This window comes from Falco peregrinus, chromosome 3, assembly GCF_023634155.1.
Source record: "Falco peregrinus isolate bFalPer1 chromosome 3, bFalPer1.pri, whole genome shotgun sequence".
In the NCBI taxonomy this organism is placed as follows: Eukaryota; Metazoa; Chordata; class Aves; order Falconiformes; family Falconidae; genus Falco; species Falco peregrinus.
The window spans coordinates 96,585,812-96,598,808 of NC_073723.1; the positions used below are offsets into that span (position 1 = coordinate 96,585,812).

Consider the following 12,997-nt stretch of genomic DNA (forward strand, 5'->3'; position numbering starts at 1 on the left):
CGCAGCGCGGGTTACGCGGCGGCGCTGAGGGGAGCGGGCGGGGGGCGTTGAGCCCAGCTGCTCCCGGGGGGAGAAAGCCCCGCACGGAGCGGGGGCGGCGGCCCTGCTCTCTGTCACCCAGCGACTCTGCCCCCGCCGTTTCAAAGCCTCTCACCTCCAGTTCTCTGCGTGAAACAGGCACTCTGAACAACAGGCCTTCTGTGCCGCCCCCGCCACTGCCTCCTGCGCTGGGGGATTGCTGGGCCTGTCGAGGTTCAAAGCGCCTGGGCTATCGGTGAAGGGAGTGCTGGGAAGAGTGACTGAAGTGACAGAGTGGTGTGGCACTTCTAATGCCTGTTGCAGCCTGGCCTGGGCCGGCCCTGCCAGCTAGGCTCTTGCAGGGGTCCCAGCCTGTTGTCAAACCCGCCCGGTGCTAAACCTTTTCCATCCATCCCTTCCGTAGTCACCTTGTGCAGCTTTTGGAGGGCTTGAACACTTACTTCATGCTGCTCGGTTCTTCTCTTTGCATTGTTTCCTTGTTGATTTTTGTTCTCCTTTTAACTTTTTACTTTAAACTAGTACCTCGGGAATCAAAATGCCAAGTGTTCGCTTTGCCTGGGAAAGCCTGCTATTTAAACACTGGTTAGGCACCAGAGGCCAAGATGTCTTTAATGATCGAAAGCTGTCCATTATAAAGAGTGACCATGGCAAATAAGAACTATTTAGAAAAGAGTAATAATTAACTCTGGTATCTTGGGGGTAGGAAAGAGCGGGGAAAATAAGTGTGTGCTGATCCTCCATGCTTTTTAAGTCTAACCCCTTAATCAGGCATGATTGACAAGATGCACATAATAGGAATCTTTGTGTATGGGGCATACTCCAGCTTGTTTGGGTGAAGGGGAAATTAATTCTCTCCTTTTTGCCCGAGTTGGAACTTACCCAACATTTCTAGGTCACAGATGGACGCAAGACTATTTCTAGTGGCCTAAGGAAAAACAGCAAAGGATAATCTTGTACTACCAGATTACAAACATAACTTCATTCCATAGTACAGCGATATCCATAAATTCTCATGTGACTACTCTTCTAGAGAGGGATCCTATTGCTAAAATGGCTTCATGGCTTCTAAGGAATGTCATACTTTTATCTGCAATCTCCTCCGTTCTCTAGTTTCAGCATAAAATACATGCTTGTACTAATTGAATGTGAATTTTTTTTTCTAGACTACCTTCTTGACAGTATATGCCCTAGTAGTTCATCGGTGTGAGTCCCTGTCAGTCCAAAAGATGTCACAGTTATTAGCGAGAAAAGCGAGCTTCTGCTTTCTGTGTTGCAGAGCATGCCACTGTGACTGGGCTCCCTGTGCAGTGCTATAGCTTCACTGGCTATAACCCCTTGTAAGGGTTTTTCTTTCCATTTTTGTTGTTGTTGTTGATTCTTCTCATTTTCCAAGAAGATACTTGTTATCATTTTGTATGTGCTGAGTTTGGGGCAGCATTTTTTTAAGTGTAGCATCAAAATAAATTTGGTTAGTTTCAGGAGAATAATGCTCATTTGTATGTTGTGTCCTTAGACACTGTATTTTAGAAAAGAATTCTTCCAGTGATTATGCATAACCAGCTTACTATTAGGAGAGTGCAAATCTCTTTGGAGTGATTCTTAACTGTAGAGTTTAACCTTTGATTTTCTTTTTGCATGTTTTTCCCCTTAATACTCTAAGGATAAAACTTTCTCCTGGGCGGAGAAAAATTTCTCCTAAGTACAGAGGACGCAATGGCTAAGGTGTTAGCATGGTATTGGACTAGCATGCAAATCCTGTTTCCTGACCAAGCTCTGAATAATCTCTTTATGTGGCACCGTTGTCATGAAGATAAACGCATTCAAGACTGTAAAACCACATTAATAAGAACTGGATAAGTATCAGAGACAAAAATAAGAAAAGTAGAATCATATTTCTGACTTCATCTAATACGGAGTGCATCTGGTTTCCAGTCACTCCACCAATACTGATACTTTTAATTGTTGTTTTTTCCTTTTTCAGAATGCTTTACAATCACATTATGAAACCTAAGCACATTTGAGAAGCTGTGCCTTCTACTTTTGTCTTAGCTTGTGTTGCTTTTAATGTATGTAAAATGTCCCTGACTGATCTTAATATAAGGTAACTGATGTGTTAATGTAGAATTCTAGTTGGGTGGTTCTATGGTAGATTTTGTTTTGCCTTTATCACTCTCTGTAAGTCATATTAAAAACTTTTAATTAGATGCCATTGAAATGACACTTCGTGTCATTGATAGCTATACTTTACAATTCTGAAGAAGCAGAAGCAAGAGTTGGTATTTTACAGGGAGAAAAAGAGATTGCCATTGCACACCTCCTCCTCAGTGAAGTCCCACTGCTCATTTAATGTGCGTACCCTCCCTCAACCTCTCACCTACTTCGTTTACTGTCTCAAGTTTTCTTTGCACTTTGAGGGAGTTTTTAATCTCCCCAAGGGTGAAATACTCCCGCTTAGTGCAACACTTCTAGCAGAGCTAGCAGCATGGTAGAGGTCCCCGATCTATCGTGAATATCAGGAATTAGATCTACCTTGAAAAGGAGATTTGTAAATATGATCCTCTAGCCTTGACACATTACTAAAAGAAGTCAGGATTGTGGCAAGTTCACATTTGTGGTTAGCGCAAGCACTTTGCTTTTCTTGATGACCTTCTTGACTGCCGTGCATTTACTATGTAATACTGTATTTCAGGCGTAGTCTAGGAAAGTTTTGAGTTGGTTGCCTTGGATAATCAGCTCAATTATGCAATGGAACATGCTGATGAGGAAGCCAAGACCTGGTATTACTGATGTCTGTCTTGTAGAGGCAACTTGAGCTATATTGCCAGGATTTATAACTACAGGATCCTATTGAAGTTCTCAGGAGGGTAATTCCTGTAATGTGTCTTCTTGCTTCACAGCACAGCCATGGCTTGATTCACTGCCTCATATTTTATGCTGCTGGAATTCTAGCAGAGTAGCAAATGGGTTCTGTGACTTGGTCTTGTGCCTACATCAATGGCTTTTGTTTCTTTGCTTCTGCTGACGGCAACTAATATTACTCTTTGCTCCTTTGGGCAACCTGCTGCTTGCCTCCTACTCTCATACACCATCCTGGTAAACTTATCACTTGCTTTATTTTTCACTCTATCACTGGTCTGTGTCTTCCTGGTGCCCTCCTGATTGCTGCTTGGGGTTCCGAGGTATTTGGGGGATGGCGGCAAGTAAAATGGTAGGGCAGCCAAAAGGACTGCTTGTCAGCCAGGCTCTGCGGCTCACCGGCCACAGCCCTAGGCACACAACATGAAACAGCTGTCAGCCGGGTCCGGAATACCCGTTGAAGCAAATCAGCCAGCTATCACCCTGTGACAATGGATAGGAGAAGAACACAAGACAGATATCCTGCTCTGAAAGGTTACTCAAACAAAAATCCCTTGTTCCTATTTCCCCATGATACAACCTGAGAAAAGAGAGACACAGCAGAGTGTCTCCCTTACAACTGAGAGACTCTTTTCAGGAAGGGTCTGTGAGCTCTGTGTTTGGGAAACACTGAGCTATCTTTTTTCTTCCCTCCCCCCTCCCCCCCCACTGCACAAAGCTCTAACTATCCTTTGGATAATGTTGTGTGGCATCTGCATCACTTCTTGCTGTGATACTTGGCCGGGGGGGGGGGGGGGGTGGGGGTGGGGGCGGGAATTGGGATTAAAATTAATTTAGTTATAGTGCCACTGCACTTTACGAGCAAAGGAGTCGTGGTAATTAGCCTTGGTCCTGCTGCCTCTATAACGCTACGCAGACTGGTTCAGCAGGTATGCAGTGGATGGAATTCCTTCAGTATAGAATAGTTCTATACACACGCAGAGTGGTGGAATTTGCTTGCTTGGACAAATCTGTTAAAAAAGATGAAACGCTGCTGTTTCCTGAAAAGAACACTAACAAAAATTCACCACTGATGTGGGCAGGCTTCTGTGTCTGTCTGCACAGAAAGGCCCCCTCTCCCACCTCACTAGGAGATAATGAGAAAAAGATTTCATTCTCACCCAAAGAAGGGAATATTTTGCATTTCAGCAAACCAAAACAAAGTCTGCTCTGTTTTTCTTTGACCAGCGATGGAAATCTTTTCAAGCAAGTGGTCTGTTCCATTTAATGGTAACAGAAGTCTGTCCTGGCAGACAGAGGGGTGAGTGGTGATCGCTGTAGTAGTCAGGTTTACATTATTACATTCTCAAATTATGAGGATAAAAATTGTTAATAGAACAGTCTATTTAAATTTGACTGTCCTTTGCCATTCTACCTAAGATGCATTTTAACCGTGGAGCTAGTTCACTTGCCTTGCTCTTGAATTCTAAATTTCTTTTAATATATATGAACTAATCCTACACGCATTCCACCTACCTTCACAGTCAAGCACAAAAGCTGTTCACATTCTCAAGAAGGGCATTTTATGCAGTGTTTCTTCAGAAATCACTCATTTAACTTTGTAAGTCAACCATCAAGGCCCTGTTTAGTGACCCTCCTTCAGATAAAGGGAATAAATGGAGCTCAGCTCCCTCTGTCCTTTCTGTTTTGCTTCAAATGCCAGCCAGAGAGAAACATACTGGTGTCCTCCCACCCAAAAGATTTTGAAAGTGAATCCGGCCTTTGTTAGCTTGAGAAATTATGGCAGTCAGTTGGGATTTAGATATTCTGGCACTGGCCATCACTGAGCCACCAGCCTGACCCAGTGAATGAAATCTGAAAAGTCTGTTTAATTAAAAAAAAAAAAAAAAGAAAGAAAAAAAAAAGAAAGAAAGAAATGGGAGGAAAATAAATACCACTACAATTTTCATTTGTTATGAGAAGCAGGCCGTCACCTTCTCAGGGGAAAATGAACACAGGAGAAGGAAACAATGGAATCGCTACTAAAAGAGCATGAGGGACCCATCTCACCCTGCAGAAAGGAAAAGAGAGAATGTAAAATCAAAATGAAATACATTTATCTGTGATCCAGTGCTGAGCACTAGCTGCAGATGAGGATGGATAAGAAAAGCTTTTCCAGGTCCATGCAGCACAGCAGCTCCCCAGCCACCTGGCTGGTGTAGAGCACGCGGGTCAGGGGGACTCGTATGTTCTCAGCAGCACTGCGAGGAATTTGTGTGAAGACGGCAGCAAGCGTAGCTGAGCTGCCACATACACTTTGCAAAGCTGAGGCAAGTAAGAGCTCTGCAACCCTTGGTATGTGCACTGGTGCAGGTAACGGTGGTGCTTTGGGTGGGAGAGATGGCAGAAGCCGGTGGCTTCAAGCCAGGTGCAGGGCTGTGGCAGACTGGGTTCCCAGTGCTTGCCTGCCCACAAACTGGTATGTTAGGAGGGCAGGAAAAATGTCAGGTATGCGGGGAATACTGGAGAGGGAAAAGAATGTCAGGATGGAGCATGCACTGGCCTATTCCTTCCAGAGATACTGTCAAAGACTTACTCATTTCCCAAACAAACCAACCAGTCTAACAGTGGTGCTCACAGAATACACTCCTTTATTTTCCCCTCTGGCACTGAATATTTTTTATATATGGGTTAAAAAATACAGGCTTGCTTCCAGACGTGTGGCATGCATGCCATTCAACCTACAGACGCCAAAAGAGGCTTTTTTTTGTTTTTCTTAATAAAAGCTGAAAAATAGCACAACTATGGAGACTGCAAAATAATTCTGTTCTCTGGTTCACAGTTGTGTGGATGAAAAATGATAAATGTAATACATGGAGGTTGCTCAAGAGGAAATGTATATTTAGACATCACAGCTCGTTTAAGATGAAAGGAATCCAGAATTGGAACCGGAATTGCCTCAGACGAGAAACTTAGGCACAAAGTTTAGGTGTGTTAAGCTTTTCATGCAGTCGTAATTAGTCATAGTGCTGGCATCCAAAAGCTCAGATCTTTACCTGAACTTTCTACTTGAACTTTCCCCAGTTTGGGCAAAACTCTGGAGCTGAGATTTTATTCACATGGATCATGTTACATTAGTCCACTAGGTATTAAAATTGTTAAAATAGGAGTGAGTCGAGTAAGGTTTTTCTTTGGGTTGGGTTTTGGTGGGGTTTTTTTGGTGGAGGCCAACCAGCCAACCACAGGACTATGATCCCAGATTGGAAACAGCCCAGACTTTTTTTAAATACATGCATCCAGAATACTAGTTTGTGGGAATGAAGTCCTGAGTCAAGTAGCGCATAAGCCACCCGCAGAGGAGTTCCTTCGTAAAAGCAGGACTGCGAGTGTGGACAATAAAGTAGGAAACAATGGCCTGGACTAAAAAGGTTTGCTGACGTCCTGTTTGGTATCTAGGAAGATAATAGTTTTTAGACTATCATCACTAAGTTTTTTTCTCAGCAGGCGTGATCTTGTCTCCACACATGCACACACAGAGTAATATCAGCAATTCCCATGCCCAGAAGCTTTGTCTTGAATGCAGTAGTGCATGGCTTTGCTCTTTCCAGGCTCTGGTGCCGTGCTGCTGCCTGCTCTTCCTGCCTGCCTCTCCTTCACCTCCTCCTGCCTTCCCAGTCCTGCAGTCAATGGGGTGGAGAGCCCTGAATCCAAACACACGTGCCAGCACTTTTCTCTGAATTTGTGGATGTTTTGGTCCATCTGTTGCAGAAACAGCCTAACATTTATTCCTGAAGTGGTATTTAGAAAAAGGTCCTGCGATTCAGTGGGAAACATTTAGGTCTAAAGATCACAAGGATGTTGCACAGAAACATGAAGCTACAAAATAGCATATAAAGAGGGGTGTGAACTGAAGTCCTTACACATCTGTTAGATTATAAATACTGCATCAAAATCCTTGAAATCTCATGAATCCTCTGTGCAGAGCATTTCTGCATCTTAGCCCCATCTCAGGGAGCTAGGACCAAAGAAACCCTTATCTAAATACTCTCCCCTTCCCCCCGAAACAGCGTTTCATCTTTTGTAACAGGCACACTAACTTGGCAAAAACTCAAAACTGACCCTAAAATACAATCCCTTGACCATAAACTGTCCATCAGTTTTATACATCATCCAGGGAATCGTCCTGTGACTGGACTAGCCAACTGTGTCCATTTCGCTTGCAAAACCTGTTATATTTTTGTTTTCTCTGGTTTTAGGAACCTTTTGTTGCATGTCTCCCACACTTCTTTTAGCAAAGGTAATCTGCTGTCGTTATATTTTATATCCTCATGTTTTCCCTCTCCCCATCTCTCACCCGGAACTCTTGCACAGCACCAAACCCATTTCTCCCTGGTAGGGCCAGCAGCTTGGTTGTTGTCCAGTAGCCAGCAACTAGTTCTTTCCACTGGGAGAAGGGGAAGCAAAAATGAAAATTTAATAAAATGCAAGTTAGCAATTAAAAAAGAAATCAATTAATCCAAAGGGGAAACTTATGTTTTGCCTTTACCACCAAGCTTCCCCTGAAGTCTCAGCCCGGAGGTGTTTTGAGGCTTGAGGAATTTCAGGGAAATTTGCTTCTTTTGGAGGTGCTTGGAGCGAGGATATATGAAAGGAAAGCATTCAACTTTTCTCTCTTTTGCCTCAGCTAGATCTGTGGAGGTCAGTTGATATCCATAACAACAGGGAACTGCACGTGAAATGTCTCACACTGTCTGACTTATTTTTCTCTTCTTTGGGTGTTGGTGTTTAAGCTCTCATCTCATACTCAGTGTAAATTTGCATCTCCACAAAACTGCCAAAAATGGTTATCTTTGCTGCCATCTAAATCTGTTTTTGGTCTACTCTCCCAAAATCATTCTTTAAAGGCAAACGACTGGTTTCCAAATGCCTCCTCCTCTTCTGTTATTTTTAACAAGCAATTCAGTCTGATGTCGTTTAAAGAAAAAAAATCATTGCCTTACTGCGTGTTGCAGGACTCAGGAAACAATACTAGAAGAGAAGGAACGTGGGAACTCTGTTCCCTCTCTTTTCCATTGCTCTCGTTTGCAAACTCTGAATGCTTCCAGCAATGGGGTAGCCAAAGACGGGGTGAAAAGGACAGAACATGTTCCCATTGGCAAAGCTTCCCTCGACTTAAATGGGACCAGAATTTGGCCTGCGCCGTGTAGCATCCCAAGCCTTGGCTTTGACTTAATTGGCTCCTCATAGTAGACTGTCTCTGCTGAGGGAGACAGCGCTTGCAGATAACTTGGCTCTCACAAGTATCCACCACAGTTACTCTTCTGCTTGCTTCAGTCTGGATACTTACACTTGCACAGCTGATAGAAGCACCGGTCTTGGGATGACATGAAAGGAAGGCTGCACACAACCATTTGCTGGTCTGTCCTTCAACACCTACGTTCTCTTCTCTGTCTGCCCTTTCGCTCACATCGCAGTTGACTCACGGTGTTTGCTCCTGAAGTCTGATGAGGGCTTGAGTCATAAGTGCTGACACGAGGGTTTGACTCCTCTCCTCCTCAGAGTTCAGCCCTGCTGTCTGGGAGCTGTAAAGATCTGTGTCCGTGTGTGCTCATGCCTTTTGAGGAGGGGCTTAGCTCATTTCTTGTGCCATAAGGTCCTGGAGATGTATGTCTGGAAGCCATTGCTGAAAATCCCTGGGACTGTCAGGGTGCTGTAGAGGCTCTCCTTTAAAGTTTTGACACAGAGCGTGTTGGCTCTGGCTCACTAGACAGTAAGTAGGCACTGCAGAAGCACCTTAGTCGTGCTTTCAAAAGTAAGGCAGCGTGGTGTGCCATAGTGAGCGCAGCTGCCATGGGATGGGTCCACAGTAGCTGTTCCAGGAATTGTTGTTTCCAGCGAAAGACCATGGTATGGATGAGTGTTTGCCCAAAAAGAAAGCCATGAAGGCTGTACGTGTGCAATCCCCTCTCCCCAGAACATAAGCAGTGGTCTGACATGAGTACCTAGTGATCTAAATGCTGGCTCAGAGACGTGAAACTCAAAGATGTGCTGGGGGAGCAGGTTTCGGGTATATATGTGTAGATGGGTAACAAGGTTTGGACTAAAGCTGGTGGAATAGACTCCTTGGACTGGTCTTATCGTTTTGTTTTCCATATTTCTCAGAGATGGATATTCTGGTGCAGAGATGAAAAGTGGGAAAGCATAAGAAATGCAAGGTCCCAAATGCTGACTCCTGATCTAAGCACATGGGTGAAAGAAAAGTCTGTCTGACCAAGTTGCATTTGTAGGGGTGGAATGGAGGGAGACAATTCTTTGAATTTGTGGGAAAAGGGGCAAGAAAAGGAAGGTGGGCAAAGAAATAGGCGATTATTAATCAAAATAAAGGAGACAAGTAGTCAGGGGCATTAGGGATACAAAGCACCTCACACCTTATGTGGATCAGAACAGATTATAGCCTTTTCTGTCTTCTGAGAAATCTGTTCCCCTCACTTTCTTATTTAAAACATTCTGCACGTGATAAATAACAAAAAATATAGTTCTTAAAGACTGAACCACATTCTGGTAGCAGCCAAGATAACTTTATGAAGACAGACAAACTTGTGTTAAATTAAAAAATACATATATCATGCTAGAAAGTTATGTAAGATTCTATTTTAAAATCATCTGGTCCTAATTTGCTAAATTTACTGCCTCAGAGCTAATGCCAAACTGCTACATTTGATTTATAGAAATACTTTAGCACATTTTTCCATCAGGCTATTGTAGAGTATATTTACTGCCTTTTTATTATTGTTAAAAATGCAGACTTCTTTAAAGGAAAGGAACATTTTTGAAGAGCTTATTGATAGTTTCTCACAGGATGCCAGGAGACATGCAGATAGTAAACAATGCTGTGTGCTTAGGAACATTCCACTCGATTTTCAACTCCTTCACCATCTATTTTTTTTCTTTGTAATTGAACAAAGCAATCCATCTGGTAAATGGATGTTTGAAAATGTCCAGTTTGTGCCAAACCACTTTTCTTAAGCACAGACTACATTTTTTTCAGGCAAATATTTAAACAGCAGCCGTACTATGATGCATTGCTAACCATTAAACAAACACACACAAAACCCAGACAGCGGGCAGGGGGCAGTCAGGGTGGAAGAAAGCTTAACAAATATTCCATTAAAAAAATCTATCTAAAAATATCATGCTAAACAACCCTCCTTCTTCCCCTTTCTCTCCTTGAGAAGGGCTTCCAAATGGGAAATGACTGCTAGGGAGTGGAACCTATGCCCTGTGTTCAGCAAAGTGATTGAATGCGGGCTTAAATTCATTTGTATGTGTGTGCTTCACTAAACTGGGTCCTTGATGAGCTTTGTACGCTTGTGCAACAAAATTGTATTCCAGAGGAGTTACGTTTTTCAAGATTTTGAGAATTCATCATAGGTTTTTTTCTCCTGCATCTATCTCCTGTTGAACATATCTGCAAAGTTTGCACCATATGCAGTGAGTTCTGAAGTTTATGGATGCTGGATGGAGCTCTGGTTCAGGCCTGTCCCTAATTTTTATTCATCTCTGTATACTGATTGACTGAACCCAGAAGTGCCACAAGCAGAGGGAATTTTTCTAGTATTTCCAGCTTGAGCAGAAGTAGCTGGTATTACACATCTCCTCTTCTGCTGTGGTAAACTCAGACTAACTCAGACCAAATCTAGCAGTCATACCAGTACCTCTTCTCCAAAAGTCCCCACACAGTTACCTGAAACTTGTGTTGCCTGCTTTCATTTTGATGCCTCTCTTTTCTTATCCATCTCTACAACTGTTCTCTGTTCAGTCTTAGATTCAAATTCAGTCTCCTAAAGTCACACAACCAACTAACCAAGTTCAAGGACTTTAACTTCAGCCTTGTTTTGAGTCCATAAACTCCCTCCTATTTTGAAGTCCTAATCTTTGAGTAATTTTGAAGCTTAATTAATGAAGACTGATATTTTTTTGCCTTGATGCAGCAAGACATCAGACTTTTAATGGCAGCTTCAAAAAAAGCATCAATGCTTTTAAAGTGTCTGGTCTCAATAGCAATACTTCTAGGTGAGTTGGGTTTGCACAGCTGAAGAGGCTCTTACCTCAGCAAAAGAATGGGAGGGTGTGATGCTCATCCTAGCAAAGCTGTGGCTCATGTAGCTGTGACTCCACGTTATTATCTGTTTAGTCTCAAGATAGAGAAGACCTAGTCAGTTATGCCAGTCTTACAGTGCCAAGGTAAAATTTATGAATTTTATGAAAAAAAATGAATCCCTTGCCACTGTGTCTGCTTGTAACATCCCAAGATTTTAGGGCATTTCTATTTTGTGAAACAGGTACTAGACTATTGTAGTTTTTGTAGATGTTGCTATGGTTGTTGGAGAAGGACTGTTAGAAAAGGGTAACTGTGTGTGTTGCTCAGTGTGAAAGGCTCCATGCTAAGAAAATTTCCCTGCAGCTCATCAAGTACAAATCCACCAAATCTTCTCAAATGCTTCTGTGATATAGATGCATGAGAGCCGCTCATGAAGAAATGGACTGACATGAAAGGGAAGGAGGGTAAAAAGGTCACAGCTCAGAAAAGAAATGATTCAGCAGTAGTTTTTGTGAGCTGGCATTTGTGTTTGCAGGTCAAAGTCAGTGTAAGGTTGCAAATGTTCTTTTGTGTTCTGCTCTGGAAAGGAGATAACGGTGCAAGACAAGCAAAGCACTAAAGTCTAAATTTAATTTGACACACCATGAAAATGAGACAATTGTGTGCTAGCTGGTTGAGGTCCAGAGATGTCACCTCCCATTACTATCATTTGCTGAGTGGTTGCCAACATTTGCCCGTTTTCACAGCCCCATCAATGCTATAGATGAATATTTCTGGGACTCCTCAGTAGTCTGAAGAAAAGTGGAGCTTTGTTTTTCGGGAGCTAATCCCCTTAAACCACTTCCTCTTCCCATTGGAGTGAGGTTTTCTTAATGCCTTTTTGTGTGTTTTGTTTTGTTTTAATGACCAGTGCTCTTGGGGCTGTTTCCAGGTCTCCCTGAAAGGTCAGGTCTGCTTTTCTCTTTGCTTGCCATTCATATGGTGAGTAGCAAGTGCTCCTCCTGACTGCTTCCCTCAGGCTTTGAGACAGCTGTTTGCTGACCTCAATTCCTTTCTTTGAGGTTGACAGTGATTATTTCGTTATTTCAGTCTTCGGAAAAATAAGAGAGTTCCTTACAAACTTGTGAATTTATATCCCTTTTTGCTATTTATCACTACTTTGCCCAAATCCCTGGGTAAATAAAAAGTACATCTGCATCTTTCCACCTTTTCTTAACACAGTGATAGAATGAAAGACACCTGATGCAGAGAAGAATTTTTTTACCTGCAGCTCTGGAGAGCTTTCATCTCTGCTTTAATGTTTGCCTTTGTTGTTGCAGGGTTTGTTCTGCGTTTCAGAAAACAAAACCACACTTGTGACATGTTTATATAGTCATGGTTCTAGACTTCAGATGTATTGTGTGTCAGCAGGTGTCCGCACATAATATGAAATACATCAGGCATGCCATTTTTATAGATAGATATGATAAAGCCCCTTAATTAAACTAGTCATACATCCTAAAGAAAGACTGCACCTGTCTTTGGTTCATTCAAGATCCTGGTGGTGTTGAGAACCTGGAAAGCTATACTTAAGCTGCTTAGTTTTATGAGTGATAACTGTCTCTTGGGACCAGTCCAGTTGATAAAGCTTATGTTGAAGTAGGTGACAGGGTATGGCATTCGTATGTGTAGCGTAATAATTCTGACTTACTACATATAGATAACTTCATACCTTCATACCAGATTAATTCCAAGTGTCACCATGAATGGTGAAGTTAGATACAAAAAAATATGTCAGAGTATGAGAAGATTTAACTAAGTCCAGCCTTCAAAGCAGAAACTATCTCCTCTGTAATCAAGGACATGTCTTTTTATAACAGTATTAAGTTCCAAAGTTTGGTGCTAGATAGCTAATGTGAGCTGGATTAATTTTGCTTATTTCTTTCTCCATTACTTATTTACAAAAAAAATTGTACTATTTCTTGGGTTCACTGATATATTTTCAAAATAATTTGGGGCTTTTTGGCTCGTATCATGGCTCCA

The 12,997-nt window shown here is 42.4% G+C and overlaps 1 protein-coding gene across 3 annotated transcripts in view; it reads right to left on the minus strand.

Annotated features, from left to right (window-relative positions):
* NEDD9 (neural precursor cell expressed, developmentally down-regulated 9) overlaps positions 1-12,997 on the minus strand; it is a 107,125-nt gene that overhangs the window by 39,015 nt on the left and 55,113 nt on the right. The window contains exon 1 of one of the 3 annotated variants that reach the window (XM_055798623.1): positions 155-2,212. The exons of the other annotated variants lie outside the window; for them this stretch is intronic. The gene's annotated coding sequence lies outside the window, so the exon portion shown is untranslated. Of the gene's footprint in view, positions 1-154; positions 2,213-12,997 lie in introns of those variants that run through there. 3 annotated transcript variants of the gene reach the window in all.